Source organism: Macrobrachium rosenbergii, chromosome 58, assembly GCF_040412425.1.
Source record: "Macrobrachium rosenbergii isolate ZJJX-2024 chromosome 58, ASM4041242v1, whole genome shotgun sequence".
In the NCBI taxonomy this organism is placed as follows: domain Eukaryota; kingdom Metazoa; phylum Arthropoda; class Malacostraca; order Decapoda; family Palaemonidae; genus Macrobrachium; species Macrobrachium rosenbergii.
Genome location: NC_089798.1, coordinates 14,726,803 through 14,747,707, shown reverse-complemented (window position 1 = coordinate 14,747,707; position 20,905 = coordinate 14,726,803). Strand labels below are relative to the sequence as shown.

The 20,905-nt window shown below is 39.3% G+C and overlaps 1 long non-coding RNA gene across 2 annotated transcripts; it reads left to right on the top strand.

Moving 5' to 3' along the window:
* The first annotated feature begins 2,549 nt into the window (after nucleotides 1-2,549).
* On the top strand, nucleotides 2,550-19,778 carry LOC136837215 (uncharacterized). Of its 2 annotated transcripts, none has more exons than XR_010852632.1 (5): nucleotides 2,550-2,864; nucleotides 15,973-16,071; nucleotides 16,727-16,810; nucleotides 17,086-17,239; nucleotides 19,125-19,778. It is a non-coding gene; the product is annotated as an uncharacterized lncRNA (long non-coding RNA). The 2 variants fall into 2 exon arrangements; XR_010852631.1 differs by having other exon boundaries at nucleotides 19,088-19,778.
* Nucleotides 19,779-20,905: the final 1,127 nt, after the last annotated feature.

Here is a 20,905-nt window from a genome sequence, read left to right as displayed (position 1 = left end):
ATGTAGTCAATAAACATTAAAACTTTTGCTATCTGTAGACGCCATAGACAGGAGGTAGGATCCAGATATCATGACTGGAGTTGATCCCCGCCCCCACCCCAGGGAAATGTCAGGTGAGCAGGGGAGGGATGATTCCTGTGCAATCTGACGTGTCATGTCGAGGATGGCAGGGCCCTGTGCCAGAAGATGCCTTGTTTATAATCTTACCCTAGGAAATAGGAGATTTCAGGTTTCACATGTGGGATGGGATTCTAAATCAGGTTAGTATGAGGTGGTCAGAGGGGGTGGGGGAGATTGAAACAAAACCAACTTCAGCCACCTTCCCCCCTTGCTGGGCTAGGTTAGGTTAGGGGAGATAAAGACAGGAGGTATCACTAGCCTACTCATGGTTTACAGTATTCCAGGTTAGATTAGGTTGGGTTGCCCTTGCCTTTTGGCAGTGGCGTAGCTGGCATTCCATCAGTGGGTGGGGCCAAGATATTTTTTTTTGGGGGGGGCGAAAAAAATTACGCAAAACCAATGTTTCTGTAATTAGTAAAATATACTACACTCGAATGTGTATATCAATGTGAACGAGGGAAACTAATAGTATTAGTAATTAGTAAACCTGTATTTGAAATGATTGAGCTCAATTTTCAATTAATTTTCAACCCTTAATATATGCAAATGTATCAAATACTGTAATGTAAATTCCCTCACAACTTTCTATTCAACACTAGCCCAATTTCTATGATCAAGTTTTAATTTTCAATTATAGTATTATATCCTTGCCATGCAAATATATCAAAATAGGGCATATGATCAATAATACAAAAGACTTGTCCCTTTCCCTCTTCTTCAGCTCCACTCCCTGGAAAGTAACTCTAAGCAGCAGTAGCAAGTTATTCAAAACTGTAACTGTAGTTTCAATCTCTTCATACATAAGTTGATAACATTAAGTTGGATCAAAATATGAACAAACGTGTCATTCGTGTTAAAAAACTATAACTATATCCATTCATTTCTTTGCTCTATATAAGTTGTAAAGGTAACACGAACCAAAATAATGTCATTAGATATGTAGCACATCTGTAAACAAACTAAAAATATTTTTTGTACTAAGATGATAGTAGACATCGTCATGATCAGCGTCTGGCAATGACGGTGATTATTCTACAACACCAGCGAAGCGTGGCATTTTTTAAACGTTGTGGGTAAAAGTCGCTTTCGACCTTCGTAGGACATGATCGCTAGGGCGAGAATATGACCACCAAGGGGTTCAAGTTTAGCTACAAAGGGAATTTCAACTGGAGGCCAAGTATCTGACTGAGGGGGCTAGGCCCCCTCCCCTGCCCCCATAAAGACGCCACTGCCTCCTGGCCACCTAAGTATCCAGTGATCCAGGCTAGGTTAGGTTGAATGATTCATTATGAAGTAGGCCTTAAGGCCGAGCATGTTGAATGATTCATTATGAAGTAGGCCTTAAGGCCGAGCATTGTAGATGTAAGGTTATGAAAGGTAAGGCTAGGATGCGTGCCTGTAATTGGCCTTGTGACATTTTATCCTTTGAAAATGTTTTTGATTAATGATGATTATGGACATACGCCATGAATTTTTTCGACTGGTTATCTTATGGCACATGTAATTAACCATTCCTATTTGTGCTAGTCATTTTATTCTTTCACTCATAAAAACCCATGTTTAGGCTACTGCTTGGGTTCCCCATGTTTGTTATGTACAGGGGGCTGGGGAAACAAGCAATTTGTTTGCAACTCAACAATGAAATCTCAATAATACAAAATCATCAAGCAAGCAGTAGGAAAACATATGTACCAATACACTTGGCAAGATATTCAAGCCTCATGGCATTTTAGCAGTATCAGTTACACTACTCATACCGTAGTAATTTCCATTAACGAGAGTTAAATGTTTAGACCAAGGAAACTGGCACCATCAAGAAAACTTCGAATAACTAGTAATATTGAATGATAATCTATGAGATTATCATTTTTTGCTTTTGTATAGTCCTCCCTAGCACCATTCTCTGGTGCTGTTTCGAGAATAGAAGAAATCTAATTTTTTCTGTTGTTCGAGAAGCTTGCACTAATACTGTGTGTTTGTCATAATTTTCAATTCGAAAAAATAATTGCCTATCAAGATGTTAGTAAAATTTTATAGGTTTCAGTCATGTTTAGAAGCGTATTAATTACAATTTTCTTTAGGGGTTTCACACAGTCTGTTTTTTCAAGATCTTCCAGACTTTGAGTTATCCAAGATTTGGCAATGCAGCTTATGACAGAATCGTCGAGAGCCAGAGGCAATTCCATTTAAATAGAGACAAGTATGAGAGAAAACAGAAGGCAATCCTAATCACATATCCCTGGTCGTCTCACACAGAAAAGAATACAGGCTTCAGCTTAACGGGATTTGTTTTTGTGTCCACTGCAAGGAAGAAGCTGTTATAAAGAATAAGCCCTCGGCAAACCACTTCCACGAGGTAGGATAGGTCTGAAGTGAAACACATCGTGCCAAGTATTGTGAATAAATTTTATATTTTTCTTCTTTTACCCCATGTTTCAGTCATACCAAATATAGTGCTAGCCTATACTCCAGCATGTTGACGGGGACAGTGAAGCTTGTGGAACTGGCCAAGTAGATGGGAATGGAAGGCACGGAACTGTGGTATTTTGTGCGTGAAAAGTAGATTCTACCCTGCGCAGAGCAACAGGGAGGAAGAAGAGCAGCAAAAGAGGAAGCTGAAATGAAGTGTATATGAAGAGAACGTAAGACAAGAAGTTGAAAGAAAAAGACAAAAGCTCAAAGATGCCTAAGGGCAGTGGGAACATGAACTTCAAATAATCAAACACAAAGCAGAAATAGGACAGGTAAGCAGCACTAGCATCCCTATAGCCACAGTAAAGCCAAAGCTGCCCAGATTCGATGAGAAACACAACATGGATACTTTCGCTGAAAGGTTAAGGAGGCTTGCAGAGAGGCAAGGTTGGTTTAGGATGAGCAGACTGTTTGTCTAAGTCCATTACTATCCGATAAAGGTCTGCAAATTTTTTTTTATAGTATGAAATTTAATAAAGCTTTGAATTTTGAAAGCTGAAAGATAGCATTGTTAAAGAAATATGAGATGATTGAGAAGGGTGGTAATTCTATGTAGCCTATTAGCTCCGCGCCTGTTTTTACTTTTTCAACTGGTTTTTTCTACACTTTTAGGAGCTCTTCGTTGGCGAGTCGGTAGAGCTGTGGACTAGCACGTGCTAGGCCTGAGTTTGAGTCTCCGGCCGGCTGATGAAGAGTTAGAGGAATTTATTTCTGGTGATAGAAATTCATTTCTCACTATAATGTGGTTCGGATTCCACAATAAGCTGTAGGTCCCGTTCCCGTTGCCAAGTAACCAATTGGTTCTTAGCCAAGTAATAAGTCTAATCCTTCAGGCCATTCCTAGGAGAGCTGTTAATCAGCTCAGTGGTCTGGTAAAACTAAGGTATACTTAACGATCTCTACACTTTTAGGGGTTCTGATACTGGCGGTGCATCTGTTTGTTGTCGACCAAATGGAATGTCCCTTCGCCATGTTTAGTAGTGGCCCCGTGGGGGGTTACCCATACGTTAACAAGTTATTGCACTTGCCGGACAGGATATGAACCATTCGAAATAGATGTACCAGTATGTCTTGTGAAGATCGCATATGGAAACCCCTTGTTGGATGGACTTCAGGGGTTAATTACAATCGAGTGCCAAAAAGTAAAGGTAAATTCATAATTAGCAACCAAAAAACTGTAGAAAAAGTTATGTTAGAAGGCAGTCGCCGCAGCGGAGCTGCTATATAATTCTACCAGAAGGGCTTTAGGAAAAAAAGTCCTTGAAACTAGGCCAGCACAATTGTACATAGAAGTTTGCCTACTGGGGAATAATTGACTGATAAGAAAGGGGTTTGTGTACTTACTGATAGGAGTATCCATAGACTTCCTGTCGCAAAGATTTATGCAACTTGATAGTAAGTGGGAAAGTTACTTGCCATGTGCCTAGATAACCGTATATAAACCCTTATTCTTGGGAATATTCCAAACATAAAAGACCTCAAAGAAATTATTAAAGCTAAAGCTGAGATGGTCGAGAAAGCTGTAATGACAAACAACAGTGCATCACGTGAGGTGTATTCAACGGTATTACCCCCCTACAGGAAAGATACCGCTAATGAAAATGCCGTTGATGGAAGAGCTGTTCAAGAGAGTAGTGTTAGACCAGATTTGGGTTAGTTTACAGTTTAGTTGGCCAGGCCTCGCAACACCTTCTGCCTGGACTACAATCACTCCGCCAAGGTAAGTAGTTCCGCGACCCGACCCTGCTCGCGACCCAGTGACCCCACGCTTTCTGGGGGCGTCCAGGGCAGGCAAAGGCCCCCCGGCCAGGTTAGGGCACACTGCCCTATGTTAGGTTAGGTTGATTACATCTGGTTAGGTCAGGACCTGGCTATAGGAAAAGTTTGTCTTGTTGTATTCGTCCGCCAGTTTCCTAGTCGGAGCCTACACGACAGCCTTGGCCAGCTAAACTGTAGGCGCTCCCAGATTTGACCTACATCGTCATTGCCAGAGGAGGGAACAGAGACATCCTGCAGGTAGCAGAGGCGCTGCTTGAAGTTTCCAGCATGCTAGTTGTCCACAAAGAAACTCTCAGCGACTGAGGTACCCAGCTTATTTCTAGATGATGAGGGGGTTGAGCCATCTGGTGGACACAAGCAGCTGTTCATAACTTTGTGTAAATTGAAATGCAATGGAATGTGAGAAAAGATCAACAGATTGCTGAAGTCTATGCTGAAGATTTGCCAGGAGAGAGCAAAGGATTGGGACCGGAAGTTACCAGTGATCTTGTTTGTTTATCGAGAAGTACTGCAGTCAGGCACCAGATTTTCACTATTCAAGATACTATACGGAAGGACAGAGAGAGGACCGATGCAGATTCTCAAGGAATTGTGGACCGAAGTATGTGTTGGAGCTGAAGAGTCACTTGGAAGAGACCTGTCAACTAGCCAGAGAGTCTATATGTGGCACTGGGACACTAGAAGCATCATTACAACAAAAGGATGAAGGACTATCAGTTCAATGTGAGACAGAAAGAGTTCATGTTACTATCAACAGAAGCAAACAAGCTAATGTTGCAGGAGAGAGGGCCATACAACGACAAGGAGATGGTTAACCGCATGGACTACAAAGCTGATGTTGGCAAAGAATTGAAGACTCTTCATTTGAACATCCTGACTGGCAACAGTCAGAGGAAGGTGAATGAAACAGCAGCAGCTATTGTTGAGGAAGAGAGATACTAGAGAGCAACCATCATCAAGAGAGAGCTGATGGAGAACGAACATGAGGGCTGGCTGGTATTTTGACCAATGGAAGACGGGGCTTACCAAGACTCAAACATTAGCCATGATCTATAAGCAGCAAAAGAAACAGGTATTGCAGTTGCTAGAACAATATCAGGACATTAACCAGCAATCCAGGAAAGACTTTGTTGGAAGAAAACTGCATTGACAACAAAACAGCCAATCAGAGCAAAAATGTGTCCTTTAACTCATCCTTTACCAAGAATAAGTTGAGGCGATGCTAGAAATGGGAATCATGAAAATATAAACTTCTGCATACTGTTTACTGGTAGTAATGGCAAGTACAAGAATGGATCAAATAGGTTCTGTATGGATTAATGTTGACTAAAGGCCATAACCAAGTCTGAAAACAAACCAGTGGGCGAGTCAGAGTCCATGATGGTGAAACTTCATAATGACAAATTTTTCACCAAGGTGGCCTTGATCATTGATGCAAAAAGCTCAGTGGAGAAGACAGCTTTCAGTTTCAGGTGGTTGTTCAAAAGGGTACCATTTGGATTAATGAACTTAGCAGCAAATTTAAACGTTCATGAAGAAGATGCTACCTGGGGCCAAGAACACTGATCATTTTGTGGATGATGTGTTTGCTCATACGGCAACATGCGAAGAACACAGCAAGTGAGATTGACTATCTGACTTTCCACTTTCCAAGTTAAATCAGATGTAGCGAAGTGGAATTCTTCCTATGCAGGGTCAGCTGTAATAGAATAGCCATGGATGAAACAAAACTAATGAAGATCTAGGATGCATCACCACCAAAGACCAAGACACAAACGAGGTCATTCCATTTCTAAAACTGACAGGCTGGTACAAGATGTTTATGAATAACAAAGGAAATCTTGCTGTTCCTTTGACCAACGTAATTATGAATGGATGGCTAAACAAGGTGGAGTGGAAGAAACCTCAATCCAAGACATTTGATGGACTTCAGCAAGCTTTAGGAAAGACAGGAGCAATACAAGTCCCAGTCTTCAATAAGACATTCATTTTGAGGACAGAGGCACTGGATGAAGGACTGAGAGGCATACTCCTGCAAGAGCTCTCAGATGGAATATTTCCATGTGCTTATGAAAGTAGATAAATCAAGAACAACAGCAGTTACTGAACCACTGGAAAGGAATAACTGACAATATTTCCATTAAACAGTTTCTATCTGTACTTGCATGGGGTGGATTTCGAGGTATTGTGGTAGAGACAAACCACAAGCCACTTTGGTACATTCAAAGATACAAGGCTAAAAGTCTAGGAACTATGGGGGGAGCCAAAGCATTCTAAAGCTACAAGTTTCAAGTGGAGATCATTCCAGGAAAGTTCAGTGTTGTTGCAAATTACCTCCATAGACAAAATAAAAAAAAAAAAAGATAAAATCTAATAAGTGGGGGTGCATTGTCAAAGTATAAATTACAATATGGATTTTTTCTTTTGTGTAGTTCCCTTAGTACCGTTTCTATGTTGCAGTTTCGAAAATAGATGAAACTAATTTACTGTGATATTCTTGAACTTTGGTTATGTACGTTAACTTCATGCTTGTTACTATGAATATACAGTATTTGTTTTGTAAGATGTTAGTGTAATTTTGGTATATTTTATATATGTTTAAAAGCAAGTCAATATAATTGTAAGAAATTTTTCATAATCTATTTGTTAGAGATTTTTCCATGTTGAACTGACCAAAATCAATGTAATGTCTACCCTCTGTGGGTGTGTGTATGTGTTTGCCAGACCTTTTAATAGCTAGAGGTGATAGTAACAGCCGAGGTCGGAATAGGTGACAAGACCAGAAGAGCGAGGGGAGGCAAGGCTCCTGTCTTCTATCATTTCACACAGATAGAAAGAATCCGCCAGAAGTTATCGTTACCTCCTGCTCAAGCGTAGTAAATAAACTTTATTTTTTATGGATACTTCGTGTTTTATTCACACCAGGTATAAAGACACCAGCCAACATTCTTAAAGAACCTTCCTCAAACATTGCGTGACAGGAAATACGAGAGTGTATACAAGATAATAAATTGGGTGATGCATATAGTATAAAGAGGTTAAACTCGTTGCTGATGAGCCCTCTGTGTAGGTGTATGAAACTTAAGGTTCTTTGCAGCGTCCCTTCGGTCCCTAGCTGCAACCGCTTTCTTTCCTTTTACTGTACCTCCTGTCATGTTCTCTATCTTCCATCTTACTTCCTACCCTCTCCTAACAATTGATTCATAGTGCAACTGCGAGGTTTTCCTCCTGTTACACCAGTTTCGGTTTCAGCACTGAATGACCTCATAGGTCCCAGTGCTTGGCCTTTGGCCTAAATTCTGTATTCAGTTCAATTCAGAAGTTTTGTAAGCAGCGGGTTTGCCCCACGAGTTAACAATTGAGGTGTGAATGTGGCAATTACTATTGTTGTTTCTCTGGAGCTGCCATCTCTCAGAAAAAAGAGGGCTTGGTAATAAAATAAGCTATATAATTTAGAAAGAAATATCAAGCCTTAGGGTTTTGGATTTGCAAGGATGCAAATGATGGTTTTTTTTTTAAAAGGAGGGTGTATTGTACTCATTGAGATTAAGGAAAAAGATCAGTACATGCAAGGTTGAGAAGGACAAAGATTAGGTGCTGAAGTGAGCAGAAATGTAAATTTGCTGAATGCCAAAGAATGAAAAGGTCAAAGTTTTTAGATGAGTTGTGTCCACAGTATAAGTGGCGTAGAAAGATTTTATAGGGTGAGAAATGTAGAGATATGTGGAAGTGAAGAGTTTAAAGTTGGGGAAGTGATAGATCAGAGTGTATTAAGTTGGTTTGGTCATATGGAACAAGCAAAGGGGCAACAAAATGGTAGAAAGAGTATATACAGTAATTAAAGTCTGTTGGAAGGGCGAAGAAGAGGAAGTTCCGGAAAAGGATGGACAGATGATGCAAAGGAGGTATTGGAAAGGAAAGGCCAGAATATCCAAGAAGCCCAAGAGTACGTGCAAGATGGGGTGAATGGCGCACTGGGTGCAGAAAGGTTTGACATGCTGCTGATGAACCTTCTGTGCGAGTACAAAAATGTCACTGATATTGTGAAAGTTTTCTGCACAGTGGTTCATATATGCTTCAGCAGTTTAAGTAAGAGTGTGGCAATCCTGTTAAGCCACCTTCTGTTACAGGAAATTTATATGTATATGCATGTGATATATATATAATATATATATATATATGTGTGTGTGTGTAACTGAATCACGAAAATATGGAACATGATAAGTATATAAATAAAGAAAAAATCCATGAAGGAAAGAGAAACAACAGTGGAGTGCTGCAAGGCCTTTTGACCTACAGTAGTCCGCCAAGTAAAGGACTAGTGTAAGTTGAAAGGCCTTGCAGCATTCTGCGGTTTCTCTTTCCTTCGTGGATTTCGTCTTTATTTATATATATAATAAAAGGAGCCCATAAAAATGCCAAAAGATAGAAACTTGATGCTTATATTTCAGAGAATAAATGTCTCCCTCGACAGGCAAGTATGAATGAAATAAGAATTACAGAAAAGTGGTATTTATACCAAGAGTTCCAGAAGTCAGCCATTAACGTCACACCAGTTGATAGTTTAATCTTCTTAATCGCTGGTTGGAGGAAGATTTTATCTATATTATCTGAGTCCCAAGCTCCTTTTGAGAGGTTCATCATATTTCTTTGTTTAATCAGTGCCGATTCTACCATCTGGCTTTTGAACCGACAATTGCTACTATAAATTATACATGAGAAATTCCAGTTTAAACTGTGATTATGTTTATTTATGTGGTTAAAAACAGCTGCGCTGTGTTGGTTAACTGAACGTTTGTGTTGTATTAATCTCTAGGGGAGTGATTTACCTGTAAAACTGATGTAGGATTGGTCACAGTCGAAGCAAGTGATTTTGTATACTCCTGTGTCTTTGGGGACTGGCTTTTGTCGGATGTTATTCAAGGATTTTGCTAAGGTATTTGAGTAGGTAAAGGCAAAAGGGCTACAGTTTCTAAGTGTCTGTGTCAACATCTTAATACTGTCCAGGTGTGGCATTTTGATTTTCTTGTTGGGCATCTCTCTAGTCTTGTTTTAAGGGGGACAGTAGAAGATTATGTTTGCTTTATGGATCGCTTTCTCAATTATATGGGCAGGATACTTTAAAGATGACGGCTGCTTACGGATTAGTTCAATTTCCTTTTCTAGGAAATCCAGGGAGCAAATCCATAAGGCTCTTAAGAATAGATTGCTGGCGCTGGCTATGCCAGTGATGATAGAAATGTCATGTTAACTAAAATAATGAATGTATGAAAGTGAAACTGTTGGTTTTCTGTATACAGTAAATTTGTATTCTGTCGTGTCTCTAATTATTAAAACGTCAAGGAAAGGAATTTTGTCTGGTTCCCATTCAACTTTGAATTTGATGCTGGGCACTAATGCATTTAATTTTGGAAGAAATTCGTTAAAATTGCCCCATGTATCATCCCAAAAAGTTAGGATATCATCTACATATCTCATCCACAGCATGTCTTTAGGTTTTACTGCATTTATTATTACAGTTTCAAAATATTCCATGTATAGGTTGGCTAAAACAGGACTTAAAGGGCTGCCCATGCTGCACCCGAATTTTTGTTTATAGAATGACTCCCCGAATGAGAGGACGTTGTTTGATACACATAATTCAACCAACTTTGTTATTTTATCTAGGGCTAGTGGGAAATGATCTGAACAGGGGGCTAATTTTTCTCTCAAAAACTGTAGAACGTCCTGTACTGGTACTTTTGTGAATGGGGAATCTACATCTAAGCTTAAAGTTTTATGTTGTGAAGTAGTATATGTGCTTCTTTGAATTTGTGACAGAAATCTTCAGAATATTTAATGTGACTAAGAATGGGAAAGGAGGCCGGCTAACTACTTATAAATTTTATAATTGAAAGCTCCGGCACATGAGGTAATAGGTCGGAATTGAAGATTATCTTTATGAGTTTTGGGAAAGCCGTAAAAGTAAGGTAGTTTTGGGTTAATGACTTTAAATTTCTCCAGTAGTTCAATGCTCTTTTTGCCTTTGCCGCTCAATCTTACTTTTCTAAAAAAAAAAAAAAAAAAAAATTCTGTGTGGACGTTTTGGAGGGGAATTTTTGTTAATTTGTCATAAGTGTTTGTGTCACTAAGGAGTTGCTTGATTTTGTCGAGGTAAATGTCTTTGTCCATAATCACAATTTTGCCGCCTTTGACGGATCACCTTATTACAACCACGGTTGAGCTCAACCGTGATTACAACATATAATTTTTGTAGCGAGCGGATGGCTTTCATAATCTACGGGGGACAGGGTATTTCTTGTTGAGGTCGGCTGACGCATTTAGTAAAATACGTTTTAAATATATCTCTTCCCGGCTGTAATTTCTATCAGATATGAATTTGTCAAAAGCAACTATAAAATCTAGATTATTTTTCCGGTCTGGCATGGGGGCAAAGGATAAGCCAAGGTTTAAGACTAAGTGTTGGTTTACAGCAAGAGGCTCCTTTTATTAGATGGAATTCTTTTTAACAGAAAATGTTTCAGTCATATACATATATATATATATATGTATACATTATATATATATATATATATATATATATATATATATATATATATATATATATATATATATATATATAATCATATATGCTTCTAAACGTCTTTAATATCAATTCGCTCTACCTGAAATAATATATTTTCATATATGTTACCGAAGGGGAATTTTTAGTTGACAATAAGTTCGTCGTCCTGTGGGCTCGAACCAGCGAAGGACAAGAACTCAGATCTCCAGTGGACACATTAACCCACACGGCCAGCAAGTGAGGTATAAGTGGATATCGGCTCCCATATACAAATCCCCCATCAAACTCAGGTGTTTGTATTTAGAGACGATATCCACCCACCTCTGCCATGTCAACAGTGTAGTGCGTTTGTCGCACGCAGCCATGTTATGGCTTTTTATCACATCACCGTGATTCATACACAATCAGTAAGCTACAAACGTCCTTTAATATCCAATTCACTCTACCTCGGAAATAATATATTTTCATATATGTTACCGAAGGGGAATTTTTTAGTTGATAATAAGTTCGTCGTCCCGTGGGCTTGAACCAGTGAAGGACAAGAACTCAGGACTACAGTGGACGCATTAACCCACACGGCCAGCAAGTGAGGTATGAGTGGATATCGGCTCCCATATACAAATCCCCCGTCGAACTCAGGTGTTTGTATTTAGAGACGATATCCACCCACCTCTGCCATGTTAACTGTGTAGTGCGTTTGTCGCATGCAGCCATATGACCTGTATCACATCACCGTGATTCATATACAATCAGTAAGCTACAAACGTTCTTTAATATCCAATTCGCTCTACCTCGGAAATAATATACTTTCGGTAACATATATGAAAATATATTATTTCCAAGGTAGAGTGAATTGGATATTAAAGGATGTTTGTAGCTTACTGATTGTATATGAATCACGGTGATGTGATAAAGGTCATAATATGGCTGCGTGCGACAAACGCACTACACAGTTAACATGGCAGAGGTGGGTGGACATCGTCTCTAAATACAAACACCTGAGTTCGACGGGGGATTTGTATATGGGAGCCGATATCCACTTATACCTCACTTGCTGGCCATGTGGGTTAATGTGTCCACTGTAGTCCTGAGTTATTGTCCTTCACTGGTTTGAGCCCACGGGACGACAAACTTATTATCAACTAAATAATTCCCCTTCAGTAACATATATGAAAATATATTATTTCTGAGGTAGAGCGAATTGGATATTAAAGGACGTTTGTAGCTTACTGATTGTATATGAATCACAGCGATGTGATAAAAAGTCATAATATGACTGCGTGCGACAAACGCACTACACGGTTAACATGACAGAGGTGGGTGGATATCGTCTCTAAATACAAACACCTTAGTTCGACGGGGGATTTGTATATGGGAGCCGATATCCACTTATACCTCACTTGCTGGCCATGTGGGTTAATGCGTCCACTGTAGTCCTGAGTTCTTGTCCTTCGCTGGTTCAAGCCCACTGGACGACGAACTTATTATCAACTAAAAAATTCCCCTTCAGTAACATATATGAAAATATATTATTTCCGAGGTAGAGCGAATTGGATATTAAAAGACGTTTGTAGCTTACTGATTGTGTATGAATCACGGTGATGTGATAAAAAGTCATAATATGGCTGCGTGCGACAAGTGCACTACATGGTTAACATGGCATAGGTGGGTGGATATCGTCTCTAAATACAAACACCTGAGTTCGACGGGGGATTTGTATATGGGAGCCAATATCCACTTATACCTCCCTTGCTGGCCATGTGGGTTAATGCGTCCACTTTAGTCCTGAGTTCTTGTCCTTCACTGGTTCAAACCCACAGGACAACGAACTTATTATCTACTAAAAAATTCCCCTTCGGTAACATATATGAAAATATATTATTTCCGAGGTAGAGCGAATTGGATATTAAAGGACGTTTGTAGCTTACTGATTGTATATGAATCACGGTGATGTGATAAAAAGTCATAATATGGCTGCGTGCGCCAAATGCACTACACGGTTAACATGGCAGAGGTGGGTGGATGTCGTCTCTAAATACAAACACCTGAGTTCGATGGGGGATTTGTGTATGGGAGCCAATATCCACTTATACCTCACTTGCTGGCCGTGTGGGTTAATGCGTCCACTGTAGTCCCGAGTTCTTGTCCTTCGCTGGTTCGAGCCCATCGGACGACGAACTTATCATCAATTATAAAATTCCCCTTCGGTAACACATATGAAAATATATTATTTCCGAGGTAGAGCGAATTGGATATTAAAGGACGTTTGTAGCTTACTGATTGTATATGAATCACGGTGATGTGATAAAAAGTCATAATATGGCTGCGTGCGACAAATGCACTACACGGTTAATATGGCAGAGGTGGGTGGATGTCGTCTCTAAATACAAACACCTGAGTTCGGCGGGGGATTTGTATATGAGAGCCGATATCCACTTATACCTCACTTGCTGGCCATGTGGGTTAATGCGTCCACTGTAGTCCTGAGTTATTGTCCTTCACTGGTTTGAGCCCATGGGACGACAAACTTATTATCAACTAAATAATTCCCCTTTGGTAACATATATGAAAATATATTATTTCCGAGGTAGAGCGAATTGGATATTAAAGGACGTTTGTAGCTTACTGATTGTATATGAATCACGGTGATGTGATAAAAAGTCATAATATGGCTGCGTGCGACAAATGCACTACACGGTTAACATGACAGAGGTGGGTGGATATCGTCTCTAAATACAAACACCTTAGTTCGACGGGGGATTTGTATATGGGAGCCGATATCCACTTACACCTCACTTGCTGGCGGTGTGGGTTAATGTGTCCACTGGAGATCTGAGTTCTTGTCCTTCGCTGGTTCAAGCCCACGGGACAACGAACTTATTACCAATTATAAAATTCCCCTTCGGTAACATATATGAAAATATATTATTTCCGAGGTAGAGCGAATTGGATATTAAAAGACGTTTGTAGCTTACTGATTGTGTATGAATCACGGTGATGTGATAAAAAGTCATAATATGGCTGCGTGCGACAAGTGCACTACACTGTTAACATGGCAAAGGTGGGTGGATATCGTCTCTAAATACAAACACCTGAGTTCGACGGGGGATTTGTATATGGGAGCCGATATCCACTTACACCTCACTTGCTGGCCGTATGGGTTAATGCATCCACTTTAGTCCTGAGTTCTTGTCCTTCACTGGTTCAAGCCCACGGGACGACAAACTTATTATCAACTAGAAAATTCCCCTTCGGGTACACATATGAAAATATATTATTTCCGAGATAGAGAGAATTGGATATTAAAGGACGTTTGTAGCTTACTGACTGTATATGAATCACGGTGATGTGATAAAAAGTCATAATATGGCTGCGTGCGCCAAATGCACTACATGGTTAACATGGCATAGGTGGGTGGATGTCGTCTCTAAATACAAATACCTTAGTTCGACGGGGGATTTGTGTATGGGAGCCGATATCCACTTATACCTCACTTGCTGGCCGTGTGGGTTAATGCGTCCACTGCAGTCCTGAGTTCTTGTCCTTCGCTGGTTCGAGCCCATGGGACGACGAACTTATCATCAATTAAAAAATTCCCCTTCGGTAACACATATCAAAAAATATTATTTCCGAGGTAGAGCGAATTGGATATTAAAGGACGTTTGTAGCTTACTGATTGTATATGAATCATGGTGATGTGATAAAAAGTCATAATATGGCTGCGTGCGACAAATGCACTACACGGTTAATATGGCAGAGGTGGGTGGATGTCGTCTCTAAATACAAACACCTGAGTTCGACAGGGGATTTGTATATGGGAGCCGATATCCACTTATACCTCACTTGCTGGCAGTGTGGGTTAATGCATCCACTGTAGTCCTGAGTTCTTGTCTTTCGCTGGTTTGAGCCCATGGGACGACGAACTTATCTTCAATTAAAAAATTCCCCTTCGGTAACATATATGAAAATATATTATTTCCGAGGTAGAGCGAATTGGATATTAAAGGACGTTTGTAGCTTACTGATTGTATATGAATCACGGTGATGTGATAAAAAGTCATAATATGGTTGCTTGCGACAAACGCACTACACTGTTAACATGGCAGAGGTGGGTGGATATCGTCTCTAAATACAAGCACCTGAGTTCGACGGGGGATTTGTATATGGGAGCCGATATCCACTTATAACTCACTTGCTGGCCGTATGGGTTAATGCGTCCACTGTAGTCCGGAGTACTTGTCCTTCACTGGTTCGAGCCCATGGGACGACGAACTTATTATCAACTAAAAAATTCCCCTTCGGTAACATATATGAAAATATATTATTTCCGAGGTAGAGCGAATTGGATATTAAAAGACGTTTGTAGCTTTCTGATTGTATATGAATCACGGTGATGTGAAAAAGTCATATATATATATATATATATATATATATATATATATATATATATATATATATATATATATATATATATATATATATATATATATATATATATATATATATATATATATATATATATATATATATATATATATATGTATGTATATTATAGTGTATACTGAATATGTGCATTTTTATCTTGTGTCAAGTATAGCGTTTCGATTATACTGTACTGTAAAGGTCAAGCTTAGATAAGCATTTTTATGTTATGCTATTCCTAACTACATTGTTAATTATTTTGCTAAAGTATACGAGTAATTCTTCCTATTAAATAGATTAATACCCAAAAGCAATTTTTTCGGAATGATAGTTTTACACATTCAAATGATATTGATCTTCAGAATGGATGACTAAACTATCTATTGCACCTGACTTCAGAATTTTGAGATCATCACAAATCACCTTTGATTAAAACGACAAGTGGAGGTGGCGTTGGTCTAGTCACTCTAGCCTTTCTATAAATAGGAGAATACCTGGTCATTGCTATCTTGGGGATTAGAATCATGGTTTTGCTATTTTCATGTGTATGCGTGCGTAAGAGAGAGAGCGAGAGATTGATCCCTCAAATTTCATGCTGTATGTTTCCGCTGCAGGCATCTGCTGGCATCGGGATTTTAACAGACCACGAACGAACGCAACTGAATGGAAGGGAGACTGCAATGGATCCCCTGTGGACTGAAGACCCTGTAAAGGTAACTTTCAGCATACTGTTTTTTAGTCACGAAAAGCGATTGATCGAACATGCTACGTAAGATACCGGAATTTTATGTTCGGGCGAAAAATGGCAAATATATCCCATAATGGTGAAAGTTTTTGTTTCTCTATTTGCACTGTGTTTCACACATCTTAACTCTCAAATTCGCCGCTCGCCTTCGATTTCTGTCATCTGGAACGGGAACAAGTATTGCTCATCATTTGCCCTACAAATTATTATTATTATTATTATTCATAAAGTAAATACAACTTTATGTGACAAACCAAAAGGTCTTGCACTTGCTTATAGAGCTTTCAAAAGATGGAGTATCAGAATGATAAACAAAAGTAGGGATAACGCCATGCATTCACATGATAAAGTTATACCACACAGTTACATTCGTATGTGGCCAAGTCGCCGATTCCCCCTCGGGAGTTTTTCGGGACTCCCGAACAGAAACACACACGCATACATTAAATACTTGTCTGTGCTTATTCGTAAATGTACAGGAATATTTTATTTATGCATTCATAAGTACACGCATGCCTATCATTATTAATAAAATACGTAGTGTATGATATATTTGTGCCCAAGATTATGCATAACCTAAAAACAGGTATTTATGCACTCTTCAATTTCATCGTTGATTGCAGATGGCCATTCATAAGCTGTGTTCTCAACCACTTTCCTTCGAAATCTGCGGCCTTTTCGTCATTTCTCCGTCATTCATAATAAATGTAAGTATTCAATATCTTTCTAACTTTTGGATAGAGTGCTGAGAATCTCAGGATGAGAAATAATAATGATAAACTGATAATGGTGAGGTACTTTACTACGTATATTGAGGTTCATTACTTTTTTCCATAAGTTCCCTGAGTTTCCTTACCTCTGGAAAATATCATGGTATGCATTCTCATGAAATATGGACCCTACCTTCATTGAATTTCCTGGGATGATGATGATTCTCAATACGATACTCTTATTTTTGTTGCATTTTCCGTTTGTCTCTCAGGTACTCAATTCAGTAGTCTCTTACCTCGTGATAACGTTGCAGTTCCAACTCCTTGAGAGGCAGCCGAAGACTGAACCTCCAACTCACTCAGCAAGAGACTCAGTCGAGTGACGCCCTTCACTCCCCTGTGACAGATACAGAATCTTTATGTCTGGTACGATGTCGTCAAAGTTCGAGTTCCTTTAAATGGAAACGATATCGAATGATAAACATACATCTGGGAAGCTTTATTGAATTGTAGTGAACATAGAATTTAGGCCAAAGGCCAAGCACTGGGTCGGAAGCTTTATGGCAAATCTGTATTCGATTTTCTAGAGCGTCATAGTTGCATGTTGCGTGTTGCACGTCATATAAGCACACTATTGCGTATTAATACTGTAGAATGCATTACAATACACTGGGAACCAATAGCATTAAAAAGTCCTAGGCCAGAGTCATTTGTGCATTCAGAGTACGTCTTTGCGGTTTCTAATTTGAGAGATTAATGAGCAAACGAGCAGCAAATGGCTTCAAAAATAAAGCTAAAACATTTCCATCTGAAGTACAGTTCTCATGAGCGTCACCACCTATGACCCCCGTAAGAGGTAGTGCCGTCAGTGCATTTCATGCGGTGCACTGTAGGCATTACTTACGGTTCTTTGCAGCGTTCCTTCGGCCCCTAGCCGCAACCCCTTTCGTTCCTTTTACTGTACCTCCATTCATATTCTCTTTCTTCCATCCTACTTTCCACCCTCCTGTTACACCTTTCAAACCTTTTACTGCCAATTTCCGTTTCACCGCTGAATAACCTTTGGCCAAAATTCTGTATTCAAAAACCAGCTTTGGCATTTACACGCACGACATGAGCGTTAGCAACTGTGAGCTTTTCAGGCCTCGCACGAGCTTCACCATTAATATTTCAGGCCTGACCTGAGCATTCACCATCTGTGACGTTTTCAGGCCTGACATGAGCTTCGCCAACTATAATATTTCAGGCCTGACCTGAGCATTCACCATATGTGACACTTTAGGCTCCTCATGAACTTCACCATTTGTAATTGAGGTGTCCGCCATAAGAAGGTGCATACGCTCGCGTCGTCTTACCGAAATACTGTTTTTGCTAAATGACACTGTTTGAACCTTTCTTCAGTCATGCGAGAATGAATGACTTCCCCCTCGAACATTGCAAATGAGGTTGAAAGGCCTTTAAAGAAATTTATGCTCAACCAGTATTCCTGTCGCTGCTCTCTCCTCTCCTTCTGCAAGATAGGAATTCCTGGGCATAAAAAGATGCGCTGGTCACGATACAGCCAGTGAGGGCGCCGGATTTAGATGCCATCTTGTCCCTTCCAGTGTTTGCGTCTATAACCTTATAGTGAAGAATGCTGTAAACTATCGTATTATCCTCTTAGTATTAGTATTATTATTATTATACATTGCTGTTGTATTGTTGTGGTATAGTTCTGGCAAAATCATGATGAATGACCTCCTTTAGTGTTGGAGTGTTTTGTCTGAGGTAGGCGACAAAGCAACTAGCTACTCTACTGGATAATTCTTACTCTATTGTTATGCAATACATTATTACTGAGAGATGAAAGGATGTGTAGAGTGCATTAATTATTTAATAATAATGATTCATTGTCATATATTTATTACTGAGAGTTCTAAGAATGTGAAACATGCAATGATTATATTACATTACAAACCTAAGTAACATTTTAAGGGTAAAATTTCGCCTAAAGTTCGATTACACTAAAAATCACTCAGTAAAAAGTGCAAAAAACTTTATGGTGACTTAAAATCACAGAAACTTTAACAGTTCCATCATTTCCAATGACTGTTTTTACTTTAAGACCAAAATAATAGTTCTAGCTTTAAAATTACCGTAATTGTGTTTATTGGAATTTTGCCAAACCTTGACTGCTTTTCCTGAAAATTTTTAATTTGGAGCGAGCATACCTCCTCTCTGTCGGACGCTTATTTCAGGGTTCACGTGAGCATTCACCATCTACAACATTTCCAGGTCTCATACAATCATTCACCGTCACTGACATTTCCAGGCCCCACATGAACATCTGTGATGTTCTCACGTATGAAAACCACTACCTCTCTCGGCCTCATGTCAGCATCACCACTTTTTCAAGCCTCGTAGGAGCATCACCATCTATGACATTTTCTGTGAGCGTTTCCCAGCAGCTTTGCGGGAAAGGTTGTGTTAGACATTGTTATTTTGTAAAGTGGATAACAAGCATCAACCCAAGAAGCACAGAAACTGAAGATGACTATGCAAGGATATTTCTGATAATGTTTGTAATTGCTGGAAACTAAGAGTCCAGTCCTTTAAACAGCGTTTATCAGAGAGGAAAAAACCCTGAACTGTGGTGAAATCCAGGCTGAACTAATTTCAACATTAAGAAATTAAAAGATGTGATACATCTGGCATCATTTCCATCAGTATTAATTCCAACATCTGTGTACATACTAAACGTTTTTCCAACAGTACCTAACTTTATGAAACCTTGTCGTGAGAAAAGAAATGGTGCAAGTTGGGCTAAACAATAACACTGTGTTTTGCTACAATTTGTCTTCATACTCTGTTGAGCTACCACCAACTGATCTGGACCAACATACTTTCTGCTCTCAAGTCATGGCGGGTTTAGATATATCAAAAAGTAATAAAGTGTCATTTTTAGAAATTCAACGATTTTAGTGTTTAAGTTCTTGTATAGTTCTGTCACATGGACTTCTATCAGTTCTTGCTTTAAGATGTAGAATTCTTTCCTCAATCCTTTTGCTCACATTTTGCACAGACTTAGTTAGAAGCACTACCTCCAGGCTAGGAAATAAGAATCAAAAAGGAAATATGTGATTTTTCACGACTTCTTTAAGGTGTATAAAAACAAATATGAAAATTCCAGGGCACAGCATCTCTGTAGTAACGTGCAAGTGCATTATTTGATTGCTAATGTTTTTCATTCTTCCACAGTTATTACATTAACTCAGTTTTCAACGATGACGGAAATTTTTTAAACTTAAAAAGATGTCATTTTATTGTACTCTAAATAAAGTGTACTGTCTGTTTCACTAGCTCACACTCGTTTCTATATAAGTCTCCTAACTAAATGCTAGCTCATTTTAGCACATGATATCTTTATTCCGGTGCTTATAATCATGTGGCATCTCCCTACAGCCTGTTTCTGTGAAAAGCTTGGCATCACTCTGGTGTTAGTCCCTATGAGCACTTAACATCTCCCAATCGTTGTTCATATGTGCAATCGACATCTTCCAAATTCTGGAACCTATAAGCATTTCACATCTCTAAAATACTGATACCTATGAGCTCTAGACATCCCCCAAAATGTCTGTCCATTTGGAACTTAACAATCCAGACTTGTTTGTACCTATGAACTCTTGACAGATCCCAAATGCTGGTTCCCATGACCACATAATGTCCCCCAAATGCTAGTACCTGTGAGCGAGCTCTTGACATCTTCCAGTTGCTGGAACTTAGCATCTGACATCTCGCAAAATCTAGTACTAGCAAGCATTAGACATCATCCAAATACTAGTTACTATAAGATCTTGACTTCATCCAAATGTTTGTTCCTATGAACTCCCAGGATCTACCAAATGTTGGTTCTTCTGAGCTCCCAAATGCTGTTACCTCGATGCTGATACTAAGACCACTTAACTTGATACCTCCTAAATGCTGATACTTACGACCACTTTGCATCTTCAAAAATGCAGTTCCCTCTGAGCTCTTGAAATCCCCCAAAATGCTCTTTCCTAAAATATTTGACATCCCCTGAATAATGGTCTTTACGACCTTTGGAAATTTCCA